The 20,486-nt window shown below is 39.2% G+C and overlaps 1 pseudogene; it reads left to right on the forward strand.

The window, feature by feature from the left end:
* Positions 1-15,799: 15,799 nt before the first annotated feature.
* LOC112921322 (WW domain-binding protein 11-like) lies at positions 15,800-18,105 on the forward strand (annotated as a pseudogene).
* Positions 18,106-20,486: the final 2,381 nt, after the last annotated feature.

The following is a 20,486-nucleotide window of genomic DNA, read 5'->3' on the forward strand; positions in this document are numbered from 1 at the left end:
ATAGAAACCAAAAGAATAGTAGAACAGATCAGCAAAACTAGGAGCTGGTTGTTTGAAATAATTAATAAGATTAATAAACTCCTGGCCAGACTTATCAAAAAGAAATGAGAAAGGACCCAAATAAAATCATGAATGAAAGAGGAGAGATCACAACCAACACAGAAGAAATACAATTATAAGAACACAATATAAGAGCAACTATATGCCAACAAATTAGGCAATCTGGAAGAAATGGATGCATTCCTAGAGATGTACAAACTACCAAAACTGAAACAGAAAGAAATAGAAAACCTGAACAGACCCATAACCAACAAGGAAATTGAAGCAATAATCAAAAATCTCCTAACAAACAAAGAGTCCAGGGCCAGACAGCTTTCCAGGGGAATTCTACCAAACATTTAAAGAATTAATACCTATTCTTCTGAAGCTGTTTCAAAAAATAGAAATGGAAGGAAAACTTCCAAACTCTTTCTATGAGGCCAGTATTACCTTGGTCCTCAAACCAAAGACCCACCAAAAAGGAGAATTATAGGCCAATATCCCTGATGAACAAAGATGTCAAAATTCCCACCAAGATACTAGCCAATAGGATCCAACAGTACATTTGAAAGGACTATTCATTACAACCAAATGGGATTTATTCCTGGGCTGCAAGGGTGGTTCAACATCTGCAAACTAATCATTGTGATACACTACATAAATAAAAGACAGGACAGTAACCATATGATCCGCTTAATAGATGCAGAAAAAGCATTTGACAAAGTACAATATCTTTTCTTGATTAAAACTCTCCACAGTGTAGGGATAGAGGAAACATACCTCAATATCATAAAAGCCATATATGAAAAGCCCACAGCAAATATCATTCTCAATGGGGAAAAACTGAGAATTTTTCCCCTAAGATCAGGAACATGGACCACTGCTGTTCAACATAGTACTAGAAGTACTAGCCTCAGCAATCATACAACAAAAAGAAATAAAAGTCAGCAAAGAAGAAGTCAAACTCTCACTCTTTGCAGATGACATGATACTCTATATGGGGGGAAAAAAAAGAGAGATAACTAGGAATAAACCCAAACAAAAAGGTAAAAGATCTGTATCCTGAAAACTATAGAATTTCTTATGAAAAAAAAATGAAGAGGACGTAAAGAAATGGAAAAACATTCCATGCTCATGGATTGGAAGAGCAAACATTGTGAAAATATCTATATTACCCAGAGCAATCTACATATTCAGGGTAGATTCAATCTTTATCAAAATATGATCAACATTTTTCATAGAGTTGGAACAAATAATCCTTTTAGGAACCAGAAAAGACCCTGAATAGCCAAAGGAATGTTGAAAAGGAAAACCAAAGCTGGTGGCATTGTGGAGGCCGAGAAAAATTAAGGCCATCCCACCTAGCATTAGCACAAATACAGCCATCTTAGGCCCCTGTGAATAAGAGCTGAACTTTGGCGGGGGGGGGGGGGGGGGGGGGACTGCAGAATGTCCTCAATGTCCTCAGCAGGGAATCCCATATCAGAAAGACAACAGAGCCCATGCCCATGGTAGAAAGTCCCATATTAGAATGAGAACAGAGCTCAATGCCCTTGAAAGTCCCATATTAGAATGAGAACAGAGCTCAATGCCCTTGAAAGCCCCATATCAGAATGTAAACAGAACTTGAGGAATTCCTCCACCCCTTCTTAAAATCCCCTAGATGAGCCTATAAAAAACCCAGCTGTAACCCACTTTGGGGTCCAAGTCCCTGCTCCACTGTGTCGGGTATACTTGGACCCAAGTTCGAGCTTGCTAATAAACCCTCGTGCGCTTGCATCGGTGTTGGCTCCTTGGTGGTTTCTCGGATTCGCAATCTTGGGCACAACAGGCACCACAATTCCAGACGTCAAGCTCTATTACAAAGCTGTAATCATCAAGACATTACGGTACTGGCACAAAAACAGACACACAGATTAATGGAACAGAATAGAGAACCCAGAAATGGACCCTTAACTCTATGGTCAATTAACCTTCAACAAAGCAGGAAAGAATACCCAGAGGAAAAAAAGACAGCCTCTTCAACAAATAGTGTTGGGAGAATGGGACAGCCACGTGCAGAAGAATGAAACTGGGCCATTTCCTTACACCACACACAAAACCAGACTCAAAATGGATGAAAGACCTAAATGTGAGACAGGAATCCATCAAAATCCTAGAGGAGAACCGAGGCAGCAACGTTGCTCTGTGACCTTGGCCAAATCAACTTCTTGCTAGACACATCTCCAAAGGCAAGGGAAACAAAGGAAAATGAACTACTGGGACTTCATTAAGACAAGAAGCTTTTGCACAGCAAAGGAAAAAGTCAACAAAACCAAAAGATAACCTACAGAATGAGAGAAGATATTTGCAAATGTCTTATCAGATAAAGGGCTAGTATCCAAAGTGTATAAAGAACTTATCTAACTCAACACCCAAATAACAAATAATCCAATCAAGAAACGGGCAGAGGACATGAGCAGTCCTCAGGAACAGCAATACTCACAATAGCCAAATTATGGAAAGAGCCCACATGTCCATCGAAAGATGAATGGATAAAGAAGATGTGATTATATGTGTGTGTGTACACAGGAATACTACTTAGCTATCAAAAAAATGAAATCTTAAAAAAAAAAAAAAATGAAATCTTGCCATTTGCAACACCATGAATAGAACTAGAGGATATTATGCTAAGTGAAATAAGTCAATCAGAAAGACAATCATATGCTATCACTCGTATGTAGAATTTAAGAAACAAAACAGAGGGTCATGGGGAAGAGAGGAAAAAATGAAACAAGATGAAATCAGAGAGGGAGACAAACCATAAGAGACTCTTAATCATAGGAGAAAAACTGAAGGTTGCTGGAGGGGAGGGGGTGGTGGATGGGGTAACTAGGTGATGGACATTAAGGAGCACACATGATGTAATGAGCACTGGGTGTTACATAAGAATGTTGAATCAGTAGAATCACTGACCTCTACATCTGAAACTAATAATACATTATATGCTAATTAATTGTACTTATTTTTTTAATTAATTGAAGTTTTAAAAACTTCATAAAGACAACTTATGGAATCTATTCAGATTACTTGTTCTTGCTCTGTAGAGAAGAATGTCCATCAACTGATGAAGCAATCAAGAAGAATTGGTGTATATATATATAATATACATATACAATGAAATATTACTCATTCATAAAAAAGAATGAACTCTTGCTATTTGCAACAATATGGATGGAACTAGAGTGTATATGTTAAGTGAGATAAGTCAGTCAGAGAAAGACAAACACCATATGATTTCACTCATATGTGGAATTTAAGAAACAAAACAAATGAACATAGAGGAAGGGAAGAAAAATAAAATAAGATGAAAACAGAGACGGAGGCAAACCATAAGAGACTCTTAATGATAGAGAACGAACTGAGGGTTGATGGAGGGAAGTAGGTGGGGGATGGGCTAGATGTGTGAATGGGGATTAAGCATTGGGTGCTGTGATGAGCACAGGATGTTTTAGATAAGTGATCAATCACTGAGTTCTACTCCTGGAACCAATATTGCACTGTATGTTAACTAACTAGAATTTAAATTATAAATAAATAAATAAATAAATAAATAAATAAATAAATAAACTTCCCCTTCCTTCCAGCAGCCCTAGGCAAAATGGCAGAAAGAGCAGTTAGATTTTATCCTTCTCATTGCCTCTCCCAACTACATCTGGCACCACCTCATCTTCCTCCCACCTCCCCTCTCCCCTCATCTCCATCTCATCTCCTCCCAACCTTCCTTCATCTCCTCTCCACTCTCCTCATCTCCCTCCTACCTCTCTTCATCTCTTCTACCTCCCCTCATCTCTTCCACCTCCCCTCATCTCCTTCCCACCTCCGGTAATCTCCTTCCACCTCTCACCATCTCCTTCCCAACTCCCCTCAGCCCTATCTCAGCTTCCCTGTGCTTTGTGGTTCTTCTTCTCTGTTGCACTGGAGATGTAGGTTTTCTCTCCTTTCCCCAAATCAAATCTCCTGAAATATCATCACATTAAGACAGAGAAGGATTGAGATCTTAAAATAAAAGTCTAAGGCTGGAATTTTAGGCATCCTCCAGCACTGAGGATGAGTGGGGGCTAGAAAGGCAGCCAGTCTTTTTGCAGGTTGTTGGTACAGTATGGTTTTCATGGATGTCTCTTCTGTCACACTAAGCACTCCTTATCAGTTTTGATTCTCTATTGGAGAGGGAAAATGTGTAAACTGATCTCCAGGAGATTCTTCTCACCTTGTGCCCAGCTTTCCACAACAAAAACAAGAGAGATGAAAGGAAATTAGTCAGGGATGGCTCATATTCAGGTGACTTTCCACAGCAGACTACCAGAGCAAGACCTGAGAAAGTCCTTTCTTTAGGCCCTAAAACATTTTGGGGACTGTGGGAAAGGGTATAAATTAAGGCTTCCATGTTACACATTTAAATTTTAAACATAATCAACAAGCCAACAAATTGTTAAACAAAATGTATTTTATTGTACAAATAATTTTGCACATATACCTTTGAGATGACAAAAATTGAAAAGTGTATATAAAACTGTGGTTTGCCAGGACTGAAAGTTGGCAAAATATCAAAGATGACTGAATTTTATCATTATCATGCATGTCTGGCTTTTGTTGATAGGACAACACTGCTTGGATGAATAATAATATTTGAATGAGTACTAACATGAAAACATACATAATTCACAATTACACCCTAAATGTTGTTGTTCTAGTCTATTTGGACCACTGTAACAAAATACCACAGGCTGGATGGACTTATAAATGATAGACATTTATTCTCACAATTCTGGAAGCTGGGAATCCAAGACCAGGGTGCCAGAATGGTTGGTTCTGGTGAAAGCCCTCTTCTGTATTGCAAACTGTCTACTTGCTGGTGGAAGATAGGAGGGATCTCTCTGAGGTCTTTATTGTAAGGGCACTAACTCCATGAGGCTCCACCCTCATGACCTAATCTCCTCCCAAAAGCCCCCAAAGGCCCTACCTCCTAATATTGTCACCTTGGGCATTAGGTTTCAATATATGAATTTTGAGGACACACAAATAATGAGACCATAGCAGTTATATCTCTTGCCTTTGTTTCAGAAATTCACCAATTATTTTGTTATAATTGAACTTTTTTATAATTTATGTTCTATTATCTAAAGAATAAAAAAAATGTAATTGTTTTTTAAATTGTAATTCCAAAGTGAACAAAGGCTGAATATATATTTACCCCAAAAAGTAACTTATAGTAGTCAAATGGAAAAGTTAAAATTACATGGGGCACCTGGGTGCCTCAGTGGGTTAAGCATCTTCCTTTGGTTTGGGTCATGATCCTGGGGTTTTGGGATCAAGTCCCATGTCACTCTCCTTGCTCAAGAGGGAGTATGCTTTTCCCTCTGCACCCCCCTGCCCCCAGCTTATGCTTGCTCACACTCTCAAAATAACATATCTTTTAAAAATTGCCTTTAAATGCTTTCAAAAGAGCTATTTTCTTCTAAAATGTCACAAACTGCTTATGAAAATGAACAGGCAAAATGTGTCATAGTCTTAAAATATTGAGATTTTAAATCAAAACTATTTAAAGCTTAACTTTTAAAATTGAATATATTACATGAAACATTTTTAAAAACATAAAACTAATCACAACTTTAGCATTTAATGTCTATCTGGCTGATAAAGTAAAGAAGCATGCATGGTATGTCTAGGGGGGTAAAGCATGTGACCCTTGCTCTTGGGATTGTGAGTTCAAACCCTACATTGGGCAGAGAGCTTACTTAAAAAGTGAAAGAGGGCAGCCAGGGTGGTGCAGCGGTTTAGTGCCGCCTGCAGCCCAGGGTGTGATCCTGGAGACTAGGGATTGAGTCCCACGTCGGGCTCCCTGCATGGAGCCTGCTTCTCCCTCTGCCTGTGTCTCTGCCTCTCTCTCTCTCTCTCTCTCTCTCTCTTTCTCATGAATACATAAATAAAATCTTAAAAAAAAAAAAAAGCAAATGAGAGAGAGAGAAGCATGCATGTTATGTCTAGACCTATCTGTATACAAATTTAAAAGTTAATGTGAAGGGTTTAATGGTGCAGAATGTACTTCAGCTGTTATGTACAGATGTTACAGATACTGTACAAATTCCTGAATAGCTCTGGAACCATGAAATAAAACATGAAGAGGGGATGCCTGGGTGGCTCAGCGGTTAAACGTCTGCCTTTGGCCCAGGGTGTGATCCTGGAGTCCCCTGCAGGGAGCCTGTTTCTCTCTCTGCCTGTCTCTGCCTCTCTCTGTGTCTCTCATGAAAAAATAAATAAAATCTTAAAAAACAAAACAAAACATGAAGAGAAGCAAGAAAATGGGACGACAGGAAAATGATAATTAAGCAAGAGATGATTACATTTTGGCTCTCTGAGGAGAATTAGCCAAACTAGTTTTTCTTCTTACCCAAGTGCTTCTGTTCAACTCCATCCTGCCTTCAAAGTAATGTCCATCTCTGCCACCAGCATCAACACAAAACTTCATGGCATTCTGACACAGTGAGATTTTATTTCAAGGACACAGGACCTAGCAAAAGAAAAATAAAGACCATTCTATTCCCCGTTTGTTTAGAATTTCTACCAAGGGTGGACACTAGATTCTGTCAAATGCTTTTTTGTGTCAACTGTGATCTGAATGTTTGTGTGCTTCCTTTATAAATCATATGTTGAAATCTTAATCCCCCAAAATTATAGTATTAGTAGGTGGGGCCTTTGGGAGGTGGTCAGTCACAAGGGAGGGGAATCCTCATGAATGGGATAAGTGCCCTTATAAAAGAGGCTCCAGGGATATTCCTTGCCCCTTCCACCGTATGAAGACACAGAGAAAAGGTACCAGCTCTGAATCAGAAAGTTGGTTCTCAGCAGACAACACACCAAATCTACTAACATTTGAGCTTGCGCTTCGAGCCTCCAGAATGGTGAGAAATAAATGTCTGTTGTTTGTAAGGTACCCAGTCTGTAGTATTTTATTATAGCAGCCAGGAAGGACTAAAACAGCATCTGTTGAGGTAATGGTTCTTATTTCTTATTTGTTAATATGGTGAACATGAGGGTTTTTAATTTTTATTTAAATTTAAGTTAACATACAGAACAATATTGGTTTCAGGACTTTGTTGATTTTTTTTTAATGAATTCTTAAATTCCTAGGATAAAACCCAGTTGGTCATTATGTATTAATCCATTTTACATACAGTTAGATTTTTTTTTTTTTTTTAAGATTTATTTATTTGAGGGCAGCCCAGGTGGCTCAGCGGTTTAGCGCCACCTTCAGCCCAGGGCCTGATCCTGGAGACTTGGGATCGAGTCCCATGTCGGGCTGCCTGAGTGGAGCCTGCTTCTCTCTCTGCCTGTGTCTCTGCCTCTCTCTCTTTCTGTGTCTCTCATGAATAAATAAATAAAATCCTAAAAAAAAAAAAAAAAAGATTTATTTATTTGAGGTGGGGGGAGGAGAGAGAAACCCAAGCAGACTCCACACTGAGCATGGAGCCCTACATGGCACTCGATTACAACCTGAGCCAAAACCAGGAGTCAAATGTTCAACCAACTGTGCCACCCACATGCCCGTACATACCATAGATTTAATTTGCTAAACTTTTCTTGGCAATTGATCTGTGGTTTTCTTTTCTTGGAATATCTTTGTCAGGTTTTAATATCAAAGTAATGTTCTCAACCTAGAATGAGTTGCTATTTGTTTTCTATTTGTTGCATGACTTCTTTGGGAGTTTTTTCCTTTTCTTTTGTGTTCGTTGGGATTTATAATTTTATGTTAAAACTCCATACTACATTTTGTTTGTTTAAAAGCCCAATTATCTTTTGAAGAGATTTAAATTTAAACATCATGTATATTTACTCATGTAGTTGGCATTTCTGGTGTAGATATGGGTTCTAGCATATATGTAGATTTCCATCTGGTATCATTTTCCTTCTGCCTAAAAAACCTACATTTCAAAGAAATGAAGGGTACCTGGCTGGCTCAGTTGCTAGAGCATGTGACTCTTGATCTCAGGGTTCCGAGTTTGAGCCTCATATTGGGTGTAGAGTTTACTTAAAATATTTTTAAAAACTTACCATTTAAAAGAAAAAAAATAAAGAAATGAGCTATGAAGCCACAAAAAAAGATATGGAAGCATCTTAAATGTATATTATTAGTGAAAGAAACCAGCCTGAAAAGTCTATATACTGTGTTTTTACAAACATACAACATTCTGGAAAAGGCAAAACTATGGAGACAGTATAAAGATTAGTGTTTGTCAGGAGTTCAGGGAGGGGAGTGGGAGCACAGAGCATTTTTAGGGCAGTGAAACTATTCTGTGTTATATTGTAATCAGAGATACATGAGTATGCATTTGTTAAAATCCATAGAATAGTACAACACAAAGGGTAAACCCTAACTATGGACATTAGTAAAAAATGTGTCAATATAGAGTTGATCACTAATAATGAATGGACCACACTGAGGCAAAATGTCAATAAGAGGAGAAACTTTGGCGGGGGTTATAAGGTAACACTGTATTTCCTGTGCAATTTTTCTGTAAACTTAAAACTACTCTAAAAATTGAAGCCTATTTTTAAAACATACTTGATTTTTTTTATAGTGCAGATCTGCTGGTGATTACTTCTTTTAGCTTTTTATGTCTGGAACATATTTGTTTTTACTTTCATTTTTGACAGATATTTGTATTTTATAATATTTGTAATTTCTAGGTTAACAATTTTTTGTTGCTGTTACTATCAGGATGTTATACAACTATTAATCAATTGTGTATTTTAATGAGAAAACTGTGGTCATCCTTATCTTTTTTCCTCTGGGCACAACATTTTTTTCTTTTCTAGCTTCCCTTGTTTCTCTCCATCACTGTATCAATCAGAGTTTGAGCAGAGGATCAGAACAAAAAGGAGATTCATCACAAAGCATTGGCTTGGGCAAGCCTGAAATCCACAAGACAGGTAGTTAGGGAGAGCACTGGAACTCTCATACATAGGAAGAATTTCATCTTCTGGGAACAAGCTACATCTGACCTCTCTACCTGGGGAAGACTATAGGGGGCTTTGCCCACTTCTCTCTCTGACCAGTTTACTTCATTTACTTCTAGCTCCTTTCTGAGATTTCAGATCCTTCTGGCCTTTTGGCACTATTGCTAGGATCTGCAAGTCTACCTTCACTCCTTGTATATTTTGTGGAGATAAAGATGGAAATGGGCCACATTAAGAAACATATATCAATATTGAGCTATTTCTGGAATATCATGGTCCAGTGTTTGTTTCAGAACTTTGAACAGAAACTTGACTGGATCTAGGGTGTTTGACATTGCCATCCTGAAAGACACTGATGAGAGAATCAATCAGTTTATTTCATGGAATTCATGGGCTGAGAGAGTTTATTCCTCTCTTAGAATTCTGAATGGAGGGGCACCTGGGTGGCTCAGTTGGCTAAGCATCTGCCTTCCCCTCAGGTCATGATCCCAGGGTCCTGGGATGGAGCCCTGTGTCAGGCTCCCTGCTCAGTGGGGAGCCTGCTTCTCCCTCAACCTCTGCCACTCTCTCTCTCTCTCTCTGTCAAATAAATAAATAAAATCTTAAAAATAATAATAATAATTCTGAATGGCAATTTTGGCTAGATTGTCTCTGGGGCCTATACTATGCTGCCATAAAGAGTGCCATGGGCTCAGTTTCATCCCAAACCAGAATACTATGTTAAATTAAAAACCTCTCCCTTACCCCTCCCACCCCCACCAAATTGTAATTCCCTTTGTTTTATTTTGAGGAGAAAATTCAGTTTAGAACCCTCCCTCTACATGATTCTCCCCTCTCACTTTTTTTTCTTTTAAGATTTTTTAAAGTAATCTCTACACCCCATGTGGGGCTTGAACCTACAACCCCAAGATCAAGAGTCACATGCTCCACCAACTGAGCCAGCCAGGTGCCCCATTCTCACTTTTTATTTTTATTTTTATTTTTTTTCACTTTTTATTTTTAAAAAGCTCACTTGCAGTAACAGCATGATTCCGCAGAACCTCTGTTTTCCAACCTGATAGCCCATGCATTGTGGAAACACTTAGGGATGCAGCCCAGGCAGGCTGGCTCAGAGTCTGGGGTCCTTAGCCATTACCCTCTGTGATTCCATCACTATCACCTCTCCCTCTCACCATCACACATCATTTGGAAGCAACAGCAACTGTACCCTTAGAAGCCTGCTTTCAATAGTCCTTTGGAATTAACTTTTTTTTTTCTCCTGGGTAGAAAGTCCTGATAATTTTCCAAAGCTACAAAGCAATTTTGACTTTATCTTTTTTTTAATCCTTAGTGACTAGTATATAATGCCTAATAAAAGGGAATCAGCCAAGTTAGGAGCATAAGTTTTATCAAAAAGAGACTTCTGTTCAATCTCTTTTCTACCTCTTTCTAGTGGTTCATATTGCACAAGTGGTTTAAAATTCCTGAACTTCAGTTTCTTTACTTGTAAAAAAAAAAAAAAATGGTAGCAATAATACCTAAACATTTTGTGAGACTTAAGAGATAATACACCTAAAGCATTTGGCACAGTGCCTCATATGCAATATTCAGTAAATGGTAGCTATTATTGCCAATTTTTTTTCTTTGACCACAATGGGTAAAAAAAAAGTAGAATTCTCTGGCATTTCTAAACTCCCTACAGAATGCAAAGATTAATATGCATTGCTGCTTAAAAGAGTGTTATCTAAGTGGAAGATATCATGCAAGCCAAGGGTGCTGTAATGTAATACTATTTTAACAGGACCTTTTCAGTTACAAGTAATAAAGAATCTTGACTCAAGGGGCCTAAACAGAGGGACACATAACATCTCATCAACAAGTCTGGGTATAGGGCAGCTCCAGATTTCATTCCAATTTCAGAAGCTCAATATTGTTATCAAGTCAGTCCTTTTCATCTTCTGCTCTGCTGTCTTTTGTGTGACCCACTTTCTTCTAGAGCCTAGAGCTATAACAGTTCAAGGGTCACCTTCAGCCACAAGAACCAATCAGTTTATTTCATGGAAGAAAAGAGGGTTACCTCCTTCCTGTGTCTTTTTTGAAAGCAAGGAAAAGCTTCCCAGAAGTTCCTCCAGTATATTTCTCGTGTGTCCTTGGCCAGACTGGTTGACAGTCACACCTCTAGACCAATCACTGGCTAAGGAAAAGGGCCTTGTCTAGCTAGTACCTACCAGGATTATCTCTTCTCTAAGCATAGGACTGCAAAGAAAGAGTAGAACCCAAACAAACATGGGGCTCTAGCAGCAAGAAAAAAAGGGGGATGGTGGCTGTTAGGTAAGGAATCAAATGTACCTGCTATACTTAGGATACCAGTTCCTTGAGATCTAGTCAGGGCTGCTTCAAATTCCCGTATTTAAATTCAGCACAATAAAAGATGGAGAAAACTCTGCAGGTTTGAGTCCAGCCAAAACCTGTTCCAGGGGACAGTTGGCTGGCTCAGTTGGAATAGCATGTGACTCTCAGTCTTGGGGTTATGAGGTTCGAACCACATGTTGGGTATAGACATTACTAGAAATTAAACTACATATTTTAAAGAGATTTTATTTATTTACTTGAGAGAGAGCACATTGCATGCAAGAGGATGGTGGGAAGGGACAGAGGGAGAAGGAGAGAGAATCTGAAGCAGACTCCACACTGAGCACACAGAGTCCTCAATGGGGCTCAATCCCCAAGAGATCCCCTTGAGATCATGACCCAAGTGGAAATCAAGAGTCAGAGGCCTAACCAACTGAACCACCATTTACCTCTAAAAAATAAACTTTAAAAACAAAAAGAGCTGTTATGGAAAACCCTCTGCAACCCTAAAACAACAACAGTAAAGTCAGGAAGATGTTCCAAGATGAAAATTACCATCATGTGTATTGCAACCATATATAACATACAATTATTTCATATACAGTTATAAACATGTTTTCTTAAGCCAGATTATATAAGGGTGCAGTTTGCCTTTTTCTACAGACCCTAGGGAATTTTTACATATAGCACTTCCGTTTGCTTTAGCGGCTAAACAAAGCAGTACTACATCTTTCCATCTTGCTTTTATCCTTAGAAGTTCTTATTAGATGCAACAAAAAATGGCATATTGATTTCAAAATCTCATTTACAGTGCATTCAAAATACTAAGCAATTCAATCTGTCTGACCTACTACTACAGCCACGTTCCTGGTCATTCTCCGTCAATTACCTAATACACACTTCCCTGCAAAATGAAGCCATTTTTTTTTACTAGATTTTTGCTCACAGTTCTCCAAAATCATTTCAACTTGCAGCTGTGCTTAGGAGATTGGAGGATACTAAAATTACAGAGAAAGGATATTGACTTAGGGATTCATTTTTAAATAATTGTGAAGCTCTACTGGCTTAGAGGGTGTTGAGGGATAACTAAAGAAAATTATATTAAAATGTGTTACGAGGAGAACTTACATTATTACTTTATAAAACTCTAACTTAAATTCATCTTTGGCCTCCTTTACATTTCAAAACCTAATGTGTAATTCCCAGTAAAATCCCAGAATGATTTTGCTTCACAATTTAAAAGCCTACATTTTTTCCCCTAACCTTACATTCTCTATACTCACCATTGCATGATGATACAATCAATGATTAACATTGGAAATGTGAAGAAGTCTCACACTTGTGCTGTGAAACATACTAATCCTTAGTGCAGGACAATGCATTGTTTATGCTATAAAGCTATGTGAACAACAGAGGGAGATTTATTAACAAAATTAGAACAGAGATTTTTTTTTCTTAGGCAGAATAGCCATATTTTTTTCCATAGAAGGATGTGTAAAAGCCATTGGAAGGATTTTTTTTTTTACTTTTATTTTTTAAAGATTTTATTTATTTATTCATGAGAGACACAGAGAGAGAGGCAGAGACACAGGCAGAGGGAGAAGCAGGCTCCATGCAGGGAGCCCAATGTGGGGCTCCATCCCGGGACTCCAGGATCACGCCCTGGGCCGAAGGCAGGCACTAAACCGCTAAGCCACCCAGGATCCCAATTGAAAGGATTTTAAAACGTAAACTCACAATCGCACGCTATTTCAGATTACTGAGCCAATCAATTTAGCTATGAGAAATGAATTTGACATTCTTGTCAGAAAGAGTTGAAGGCATAATTTAATTATTAAAGTTATTTGAATGTACATTTACACTCCCGGCTAGTAGTGTTTCTTTTCTACTTATTCATTTGTCCATGAAATCAAATGCAGGTTTGATAATCTCTAATTACCCCAAAGCAGATCTGTCTGTAAACTGCCTTTGAAGAATTAAACTACCATATTTTGTTTATCAAATAAACTTTTAATTAGAAATATCTACTGACGAATGAAATTAGGGTAAATCTGTGGCTCTAATAAAAGCAGTCTGCTCTAAGTGAAAACTTAAAATATTGGGACTCCTGGGTGGCTCAGTGGTTGAGCGTCTGCCTTTGGCTCAGGGCGTGATCCCGGGGTTCCAGGATCGAGTTCCACATTGGGCTCCCTGCAAGGAGCCATTTCTCCTTCTGCCTATGTCTCTGCCTCTCTCTGTGTGTCTCTCATGAATAAATAAATAAAATCTTTAAAAAAAATCCTTAAGCATATTTCACATATTCAGAGGTTGTATTCACCAAGCATCTCAGGCCACTGAATGTTATTAAGATTTGCCAAATTGGGGATCCCTGGGTGGCTCAGCGGTTTAGCGCCTGCCTTTGGCCTAGGGCACGATCCTGGAGTCCCGGGATCGAGTCCCACATCGGGCTCCCGGCATGGAGCCTGCTTCTCCCTCCTCCTGTGTCTCTGCCTCTCTCTCTCTCTCTCTCTCTCTCTCTATGTCTATCATAAATAAATAAATCTTTAAAAAAAAAAGATTTGCCAAATGGACAACAATGATCTTACAGTAATAGGAACACTTAATCTTGTCAAAAAAATGATTCAGCTACAATACCTTAGAAAGACATAAGCCGTACATTTACATCAGAAACTGAAGATGGAGACTTGTACTCTGGCAACATAGAGTAGATATAATTTTCCCTATTCCTCTTCCTACTTAAGTACAACTAAAAACACTGGACACTGTATATAAAACAAACATAAGGGGCACCTGAGTGGCTCAGTCGGTTAGGCCTCTGCCTTCAGTTCAGGTCAGGATCTCAGGGTTCTGGGATCAAGTCCTATATCAGGCTCCCTGATCAGTGGGGAATCTGCTTATCCCTCTCCCTCTGCCTGCCATTCTGCCTACTTGTGCTCTCCCTCTCTCTGTCAAATAAATAAATAAAAATCTTAAAAATAAAAATAAGATGACTCTGAAAGGTGGAGAAAAGAAAGCAGACCAGCCAAGGATCCAAGCAACAATATGGTGGTCAGCTGCCTAGGTTTTCTTTGATGTCTCAAATATCCCAGATTTCAAATAGAAGAAGTCAGCTGGCCAGAAATGCAACATCTAAAAAAGTCCTAAGGGACTATTATTGTCTTACTTCATTTGAGTTGCTATTACAAAATACCACAGACTGGGTAACAACATAAATTTATTTCATATGGTTGTGGAGGTTGGAAAGTCCTGGCTGTGTCCTCACATGGTGGAAGAGGGCAATGGATACCTCTAGAGCTTCTTCTAGAAAGTTACTAACCAGGTTACTAACCTCATTCATGAAGTCTCTTCCCTCACAATCTGATTACCTCCCAAAGACCCCACCTCTCAATATCATCACACTGGACATTAGGGTTTCAACATATGACTTTGAGGGGAATGCAAACATTCAGACCATAGCAATAGTAATTACAAATAACTCCACACATATAAACTTGAAAACTTAGATCAAACGGACCAATTAAAACAAAACAAAACAAAACAAAACAAAAAACAAATGGACCAATTCCAATTCCTTGAAAAACAGAAACTACCAAAACTTATCTAATGTTAAATAGACAATCTTAATTTCCCTATGGTTGTTAAAGAAATTAAATTTAAAATTAACCCCCCTCCCAAATCTATAGGTCCAGATGACTTTACAGAGAATTCTACCAAACATTTAAAGAAGAGTTAACAACAATTCTACACAATATCTTCCAAAAAACAGAAAATGAGAGAACACTTCTCAATTCATTTTTGTTAGTAATTTTTTATCTTTTTTTCTTAAATTTGAGATACAATGGACATACACCATTGTTTTAGATTCACAACATAATGACTTGACTCAGTTCATTTTATGAAGCCTAGTATTACCCGGATACCAAAAACAGACAAAGACAATACAAAAAGCCAAACCAAACCAAACTACAACCAGTATACCTACCTCATGAATATATGCAAAAAGCCTAGACAGGGGCATCTGGGTGGCTCAGTTGGTTAGTGTCTGTCTGTGGCTCAACTCATGATCCCAAATTCTGAGATATAGCCCCACATCAGGCTCCCTGCTCAGTGGAGAGCCTGCTTCTCCCTCTCCCTCTGCTGTTCCCCCTGCTTGTGTGCTCTCTCTCTCTCTCTGTCAAATAAATAAATAAAATCTTTTTTTAAAAAAAAGCCTTGACAAAATATTAGCAAATCAAACTTAGCAATATATAAAAGAATTGTACACATGACTAAGTGGACTGCAAGGTTGAAAAATCAGTGTTACCTACCATATGAACAGGCTAGAGGGAGGGGCGCGAGGTTTCAAGATGGCAGTGGCTGCATGGCAGACCGGCAGGCAGAGGTGAAGGCCTCTGCGATGTAGAAGAGGCCAAGAATCGTTCCCTCTCGCTTCTCACAGTCCCAGGAACCCAGCAGAAGTGATTTTTTGTTTTTTTAATGAGCCAGGTAAACCATATGAGTTGTCAACATGGGACGGAGATCTACATCATCCACCAAGAGTGGAAAATTTATTAATCCCACAGAGCAAGCCCAAAAAGAAGCCCGGAAGAGAGAATTAAAGAACAAAAAACAGCGCATGATGGTATGAGCTGCAGTTTTGAAGATGAAGGATCCCAAACAGACTATCTGGGACATGGAGAATTTGTATGAAATGGAGTTTACTTTATTTTATTTTATTTTATTTTATTTTATTTTATTTTATTATTTTATTATTTTATTTTATTTTATTATTTTTTAAGATTTTATTTATTTACTCATAAGAGACAGAGAGAGAGAGGCAGAGACACAGGCAGAGGGAGCAGCAGGCTCCATGCAGGGAGCCTGTCCTGGGATAGGTCTCCAGGATAACGCCCTGGGCCAAAGGCAGAGCTAAACTGCTGAGCCACCCAGGTTGCCCTGAAATGGAGTCTGGTTGTTTTGTTTTGTTTTGTTTTGTTTTTGTTTTGTTTTTTGAAATGGAGTTTAACTCAGTGCAGCAACCACAGTTAAGTGAGAGGATGCTGAAAGACAAGGGTAAAAAGCTGCGTGAAACCTTTGAACGTATTCTACGACTCTATGAAAAAGAGAATCCGGATATTTACAAAGAATTGAGAAATGGAATACAAACAGAAGAGGGTTCAACTTAGCCAATATTTTGATGCTGTCAAGAATGCTCACCATGTGGAAGTGGAGAGTATTCCCTTGCCAGATATGCCACATGCTCCTTTCAACATCTTGATCCAGGACATTCCACTTCCTGGTGCCCAGCCACCCTCCATCCTTAAAAAGACCTCAGCCTATGGACCTCCAACACAGGCAGTTTATATACTTCCTCTTCTTGGACATGGTGTGCCACGTTTGCCCCCTGGTAGAAAACCTCCTGGTCCTTGCCCTGGTCCACCACCTCCTCAAGTCTTGCAAATGTATGGCCGTAAAGTGGGCTTTGCCCTAGATCTTCCCCCTCGCAGGCGGGATAAAGACATGTTATATAGCCCAGAACTTGCTCAACGGGGTCATGATGATGATGTTTCCACCACCAGTGAAGATGATGGTTATCCTGAGGACATGGATCAAGATAAGCATGATGACAGTACTGATGACAGAGACACTGACAGGTCAGATGGAGAAAGAGAAGGGGATGAATTTGTGCATTGTGATGATAACGAGAGAGACAACAATGAAGAAAAGAAGTCAGTCAGGTCTGAGTGTAAGATTTGCAGATATGCCTAGAAAATCAAGGAAGAAAAAGAAGAACATGAAGGAGCTGACTCCTCTTCAAGCCATAATGCTTCAAATGGCAGATCAGGATATCCCTGAGGAGGTGATGAGAAGGAGAAGAATTTTCAGAGGATGATGACGAAGATGATTCTGATGATTCTGAAGCAGAAGAGCAATCACAGAAACAGCATAAAGAGGAATCTCTTTCTGATGGCATATCTATTGCTTCTTCACAGCAACAAGCTCCCCCAGGTCTGTTCCTCCTTCTCAGATATAAGCACCTCCCATGCCAGGACCACCTCCTCTTGGACCACCACCTGCTCCACCTTTATGACCACGTGGACCATCTACTGGCCTTCCTCCTGGACCACCTCCAGGAGCTCCTCCATTCCTGAGGGCCCCCTGGAATGCCAGGACTCCAAAGGCCTTTACCCCGACTTTTGCCTCCAGGCCCACCACCAGGCCGACCCACTGGCCCTCCCCCAGGTCCACCTCCAGGTCTGCCTCCTGGCCCTCCCCCTCAGGAACTCCCACCAAGGCTACCTCCCGCTGCACCTCCAGGCATCCCTCCACCTCCTGGCCTGATGCACCCACCTTTGGTGCCTCCACTTGGACCTGCCCCACCTGGGCTTTTCCCACCAGCTCAACCCAGGGGTTTTAAGTGCTCTACCCAACTTGATTCAGGCCTCAAGGTGGATGATACAAGCACAGCCACCATTGAGAAGAAAATCACAGCAACCATCAGTGCCAAGCCACAGAACACTAATCCCAAGGCAGGGCTTACTGGATTCGTGCCCACAGCATTAAGGGTATGTTGGGAGAATAAAGGGGCTGCTGCTGCTCCCCAAAGAAAGTCAGAGGATGATTCTGCTGTGCCTCTTGCCAAAGCAGCTCCCAAATCTGGTCTGTCTGTTCCTGTCTCCGTTCAGACCAAGGATGACGTTTATGAAGCTTTCATGAAAGAGATGGAAGGGCTACTGTGACAGCTCTTAATGCCAGAGCGTTTCTCTTCACACCAGAGGTTCGTGGGGAAAGAGGCTCTTACTAAACTTAGTGAAAGAGCAACTTTCACTGTCAGGGTATTTTTCAATTTCAGTTCAAGGAATATCCTAAAGTTTAGCCTTGTTCAGAATTTATTTGCATGTAGGAGAGGATTGTTTCATTCAGAATAGATCGGTTATTGAAGCAGTGCTGCTAACATCCATTCCCTTTCATACCACCGTTTTCATCCCATTTGTTCCCCTTCTCCAATTCTTTAGAAACTTGTGATCGAGGGGATCTTTGTTACTTAGTTGTTTTGATTCTCTTCTTGTGTTCAGTGGGCACTGGAGTAGAGATTTTTGAAAAAATAGTTTATTTTACCCCATCTTGCTTTTTGTGTTTGAGTTATTTTAATATTTTCTTGTAAATATTTTGTAATATTTTATTAAAATGGATCACAATGTCATTTCCTAATACAAAGCAAGATATGTGGGAAGAAAATGTACAATTCTTTGATTAAAATTATTTCCCACTGACCTAAACTTTGAGTGTTTTTTTTTTTTAAGATTTTATTTATTTATTCATGAGAGACACAGAGATAGAGAAAGAGGCATAGACATAGGCAGAGAGAGAAGCAGGCTCCATGCAGGGAGCCCGAGTGGGACTCGATCCTGGGACTCCAGGATCACACCCCAAGCTGAAGGCAGATGCTTAACCACTGAGCCACCCAGGCATCCCAACTTTGAGTGTTTCATGGAATAAATAAATAAATAAATAAATGTTCTACACCAAAAACAAAAAACAAACAACAACAACAAAACAGGCTAGAAAAGAAGTCACATGATCATATCAATAGACACAGAAAATACTCTTGACAAAATTCAACATCCACTCATGTGAAAATTTAGAAAAGTAGGAATACAAGGGAATTTCTTCAATTTGATTTAAAAAATCAAATATCTACATCTAACATTATATTTAGTAGTTAATTAAACACTGAATGCTTTCCCTCTAAATTGGGAAAAGGATGTCTGTGGTTATCATTCTTATTCAACACAGTGCTGAAAGATTAAGCCAGTGCAAGAAGGCAAGGCAAGACAACAAAATGAATACAGGTTGGAAAGGAAGACATAAAACTTTGTGCCCCCCAAATTTCCAAAAAGTGAAAATGTATATATTTAAGATGGCTCTTGAAAAGAGGATTCATTCATTCAACAACCAATAAATCACCACAGTGCAGGTTTGACCATTCACTCATTCATTCCACAAATTTATTTCAGTTTTTTTTAACATATTTATTGAACATCTGCTAAATCTCAAACATCATTCTAGCCGTAAGGATTCAGCAGTGAACAAAATAGATAAAATCTCTGTCCTTATGGAATTTCTAATTAGCACATGGGTAAGGATGGGATAGAAAATAAGTGAAATCGATACATCACATAATATACATTTGACAAATAAAACAGGGAAGGGAGACAATGGAAGAGACAAAGGGAAGGGAAGAGTGAGGGAGGTGCTGTAATTTCAAAGAGAGTGGTCAAAAGGCCTCACCAAGAAAGTGTCATTTGAGCAAATACTTGAAAGAGCTGATGACAGTAACCTTGCAGTTATCTGGAGGAAGTGCCATAGGAAGGGGGAACAGCAAATGGAAGTGTGAATGGTGCCTTTGAAGAATAGCATGACTAGAATGAGAGAAAGTAGTTGGAGATGAGGTCCCAGGCAATAGGAACTCTAGTGTGTAAGATCTTGTTTGTAGGCCACTCTGAGGCCACCATAAGGACTTTGGATAAAATTTTCACAGAACTGAGAACAATCTAGATAGAAGGAAGGGCAAGAACAAAGATGGAAAAGCAGGAGTAAGGGGGAAATTTGAGAAACACTCTTTCCAGGATCATAGAGTATCTAGAAGAACAAGGGAAGTAAATGTGAATAGGAAACATAATAAGAAAGGCCTGGATATACCACTGAAGCATTAGAACTTAATTTGTGAGTCAATGGGGGAGCCATGAGAAGCCTGAGTGAAAACACTGAAGCTGTGCTTTACAACAATACGAATGGTTAGAAAAACAGAATCTAGCAGCTAGGAAATGCAAAAAAAAAAAAAAAGAAAGAAAAAAAAGACAACTATAATTTTAAATATCAGTATTTTGCCTCTTCTAGTGAAATAATTAATTCAGGTAAGGATCATCAATGAATGAGAGCCATGAAGTGGAAAGTTGATTGGAAACTGGATAAGCTCATAGTAAGTTAGCAGTAGTTATAAAACAGCATGTAAATAACAGCCTCAGTAATGTGAAAGTGTACATGACAGAAGTCAGGAAATAGAATAGGGGAAGGTTCAGAACCAAAGGACAAATCAAGGACAACAAGACTCTCATTTTGCTAACCCAAGAATCAAG

This window comes from Vulpes vulpes, chromosome 6, assembly GCF_048418805.1.
Source record: "Vulpes vulpes isolate BD-2025 chromosome 6, VulVul3, whole genome shotgun sequence".
Classification (NCBI taxonomy): domain Eukaryota; kingdom Metazoa; phylum Chordata; class Mammalia; order Carnivora; family Canidae; genus Vulpes; species Vulpes vulpes.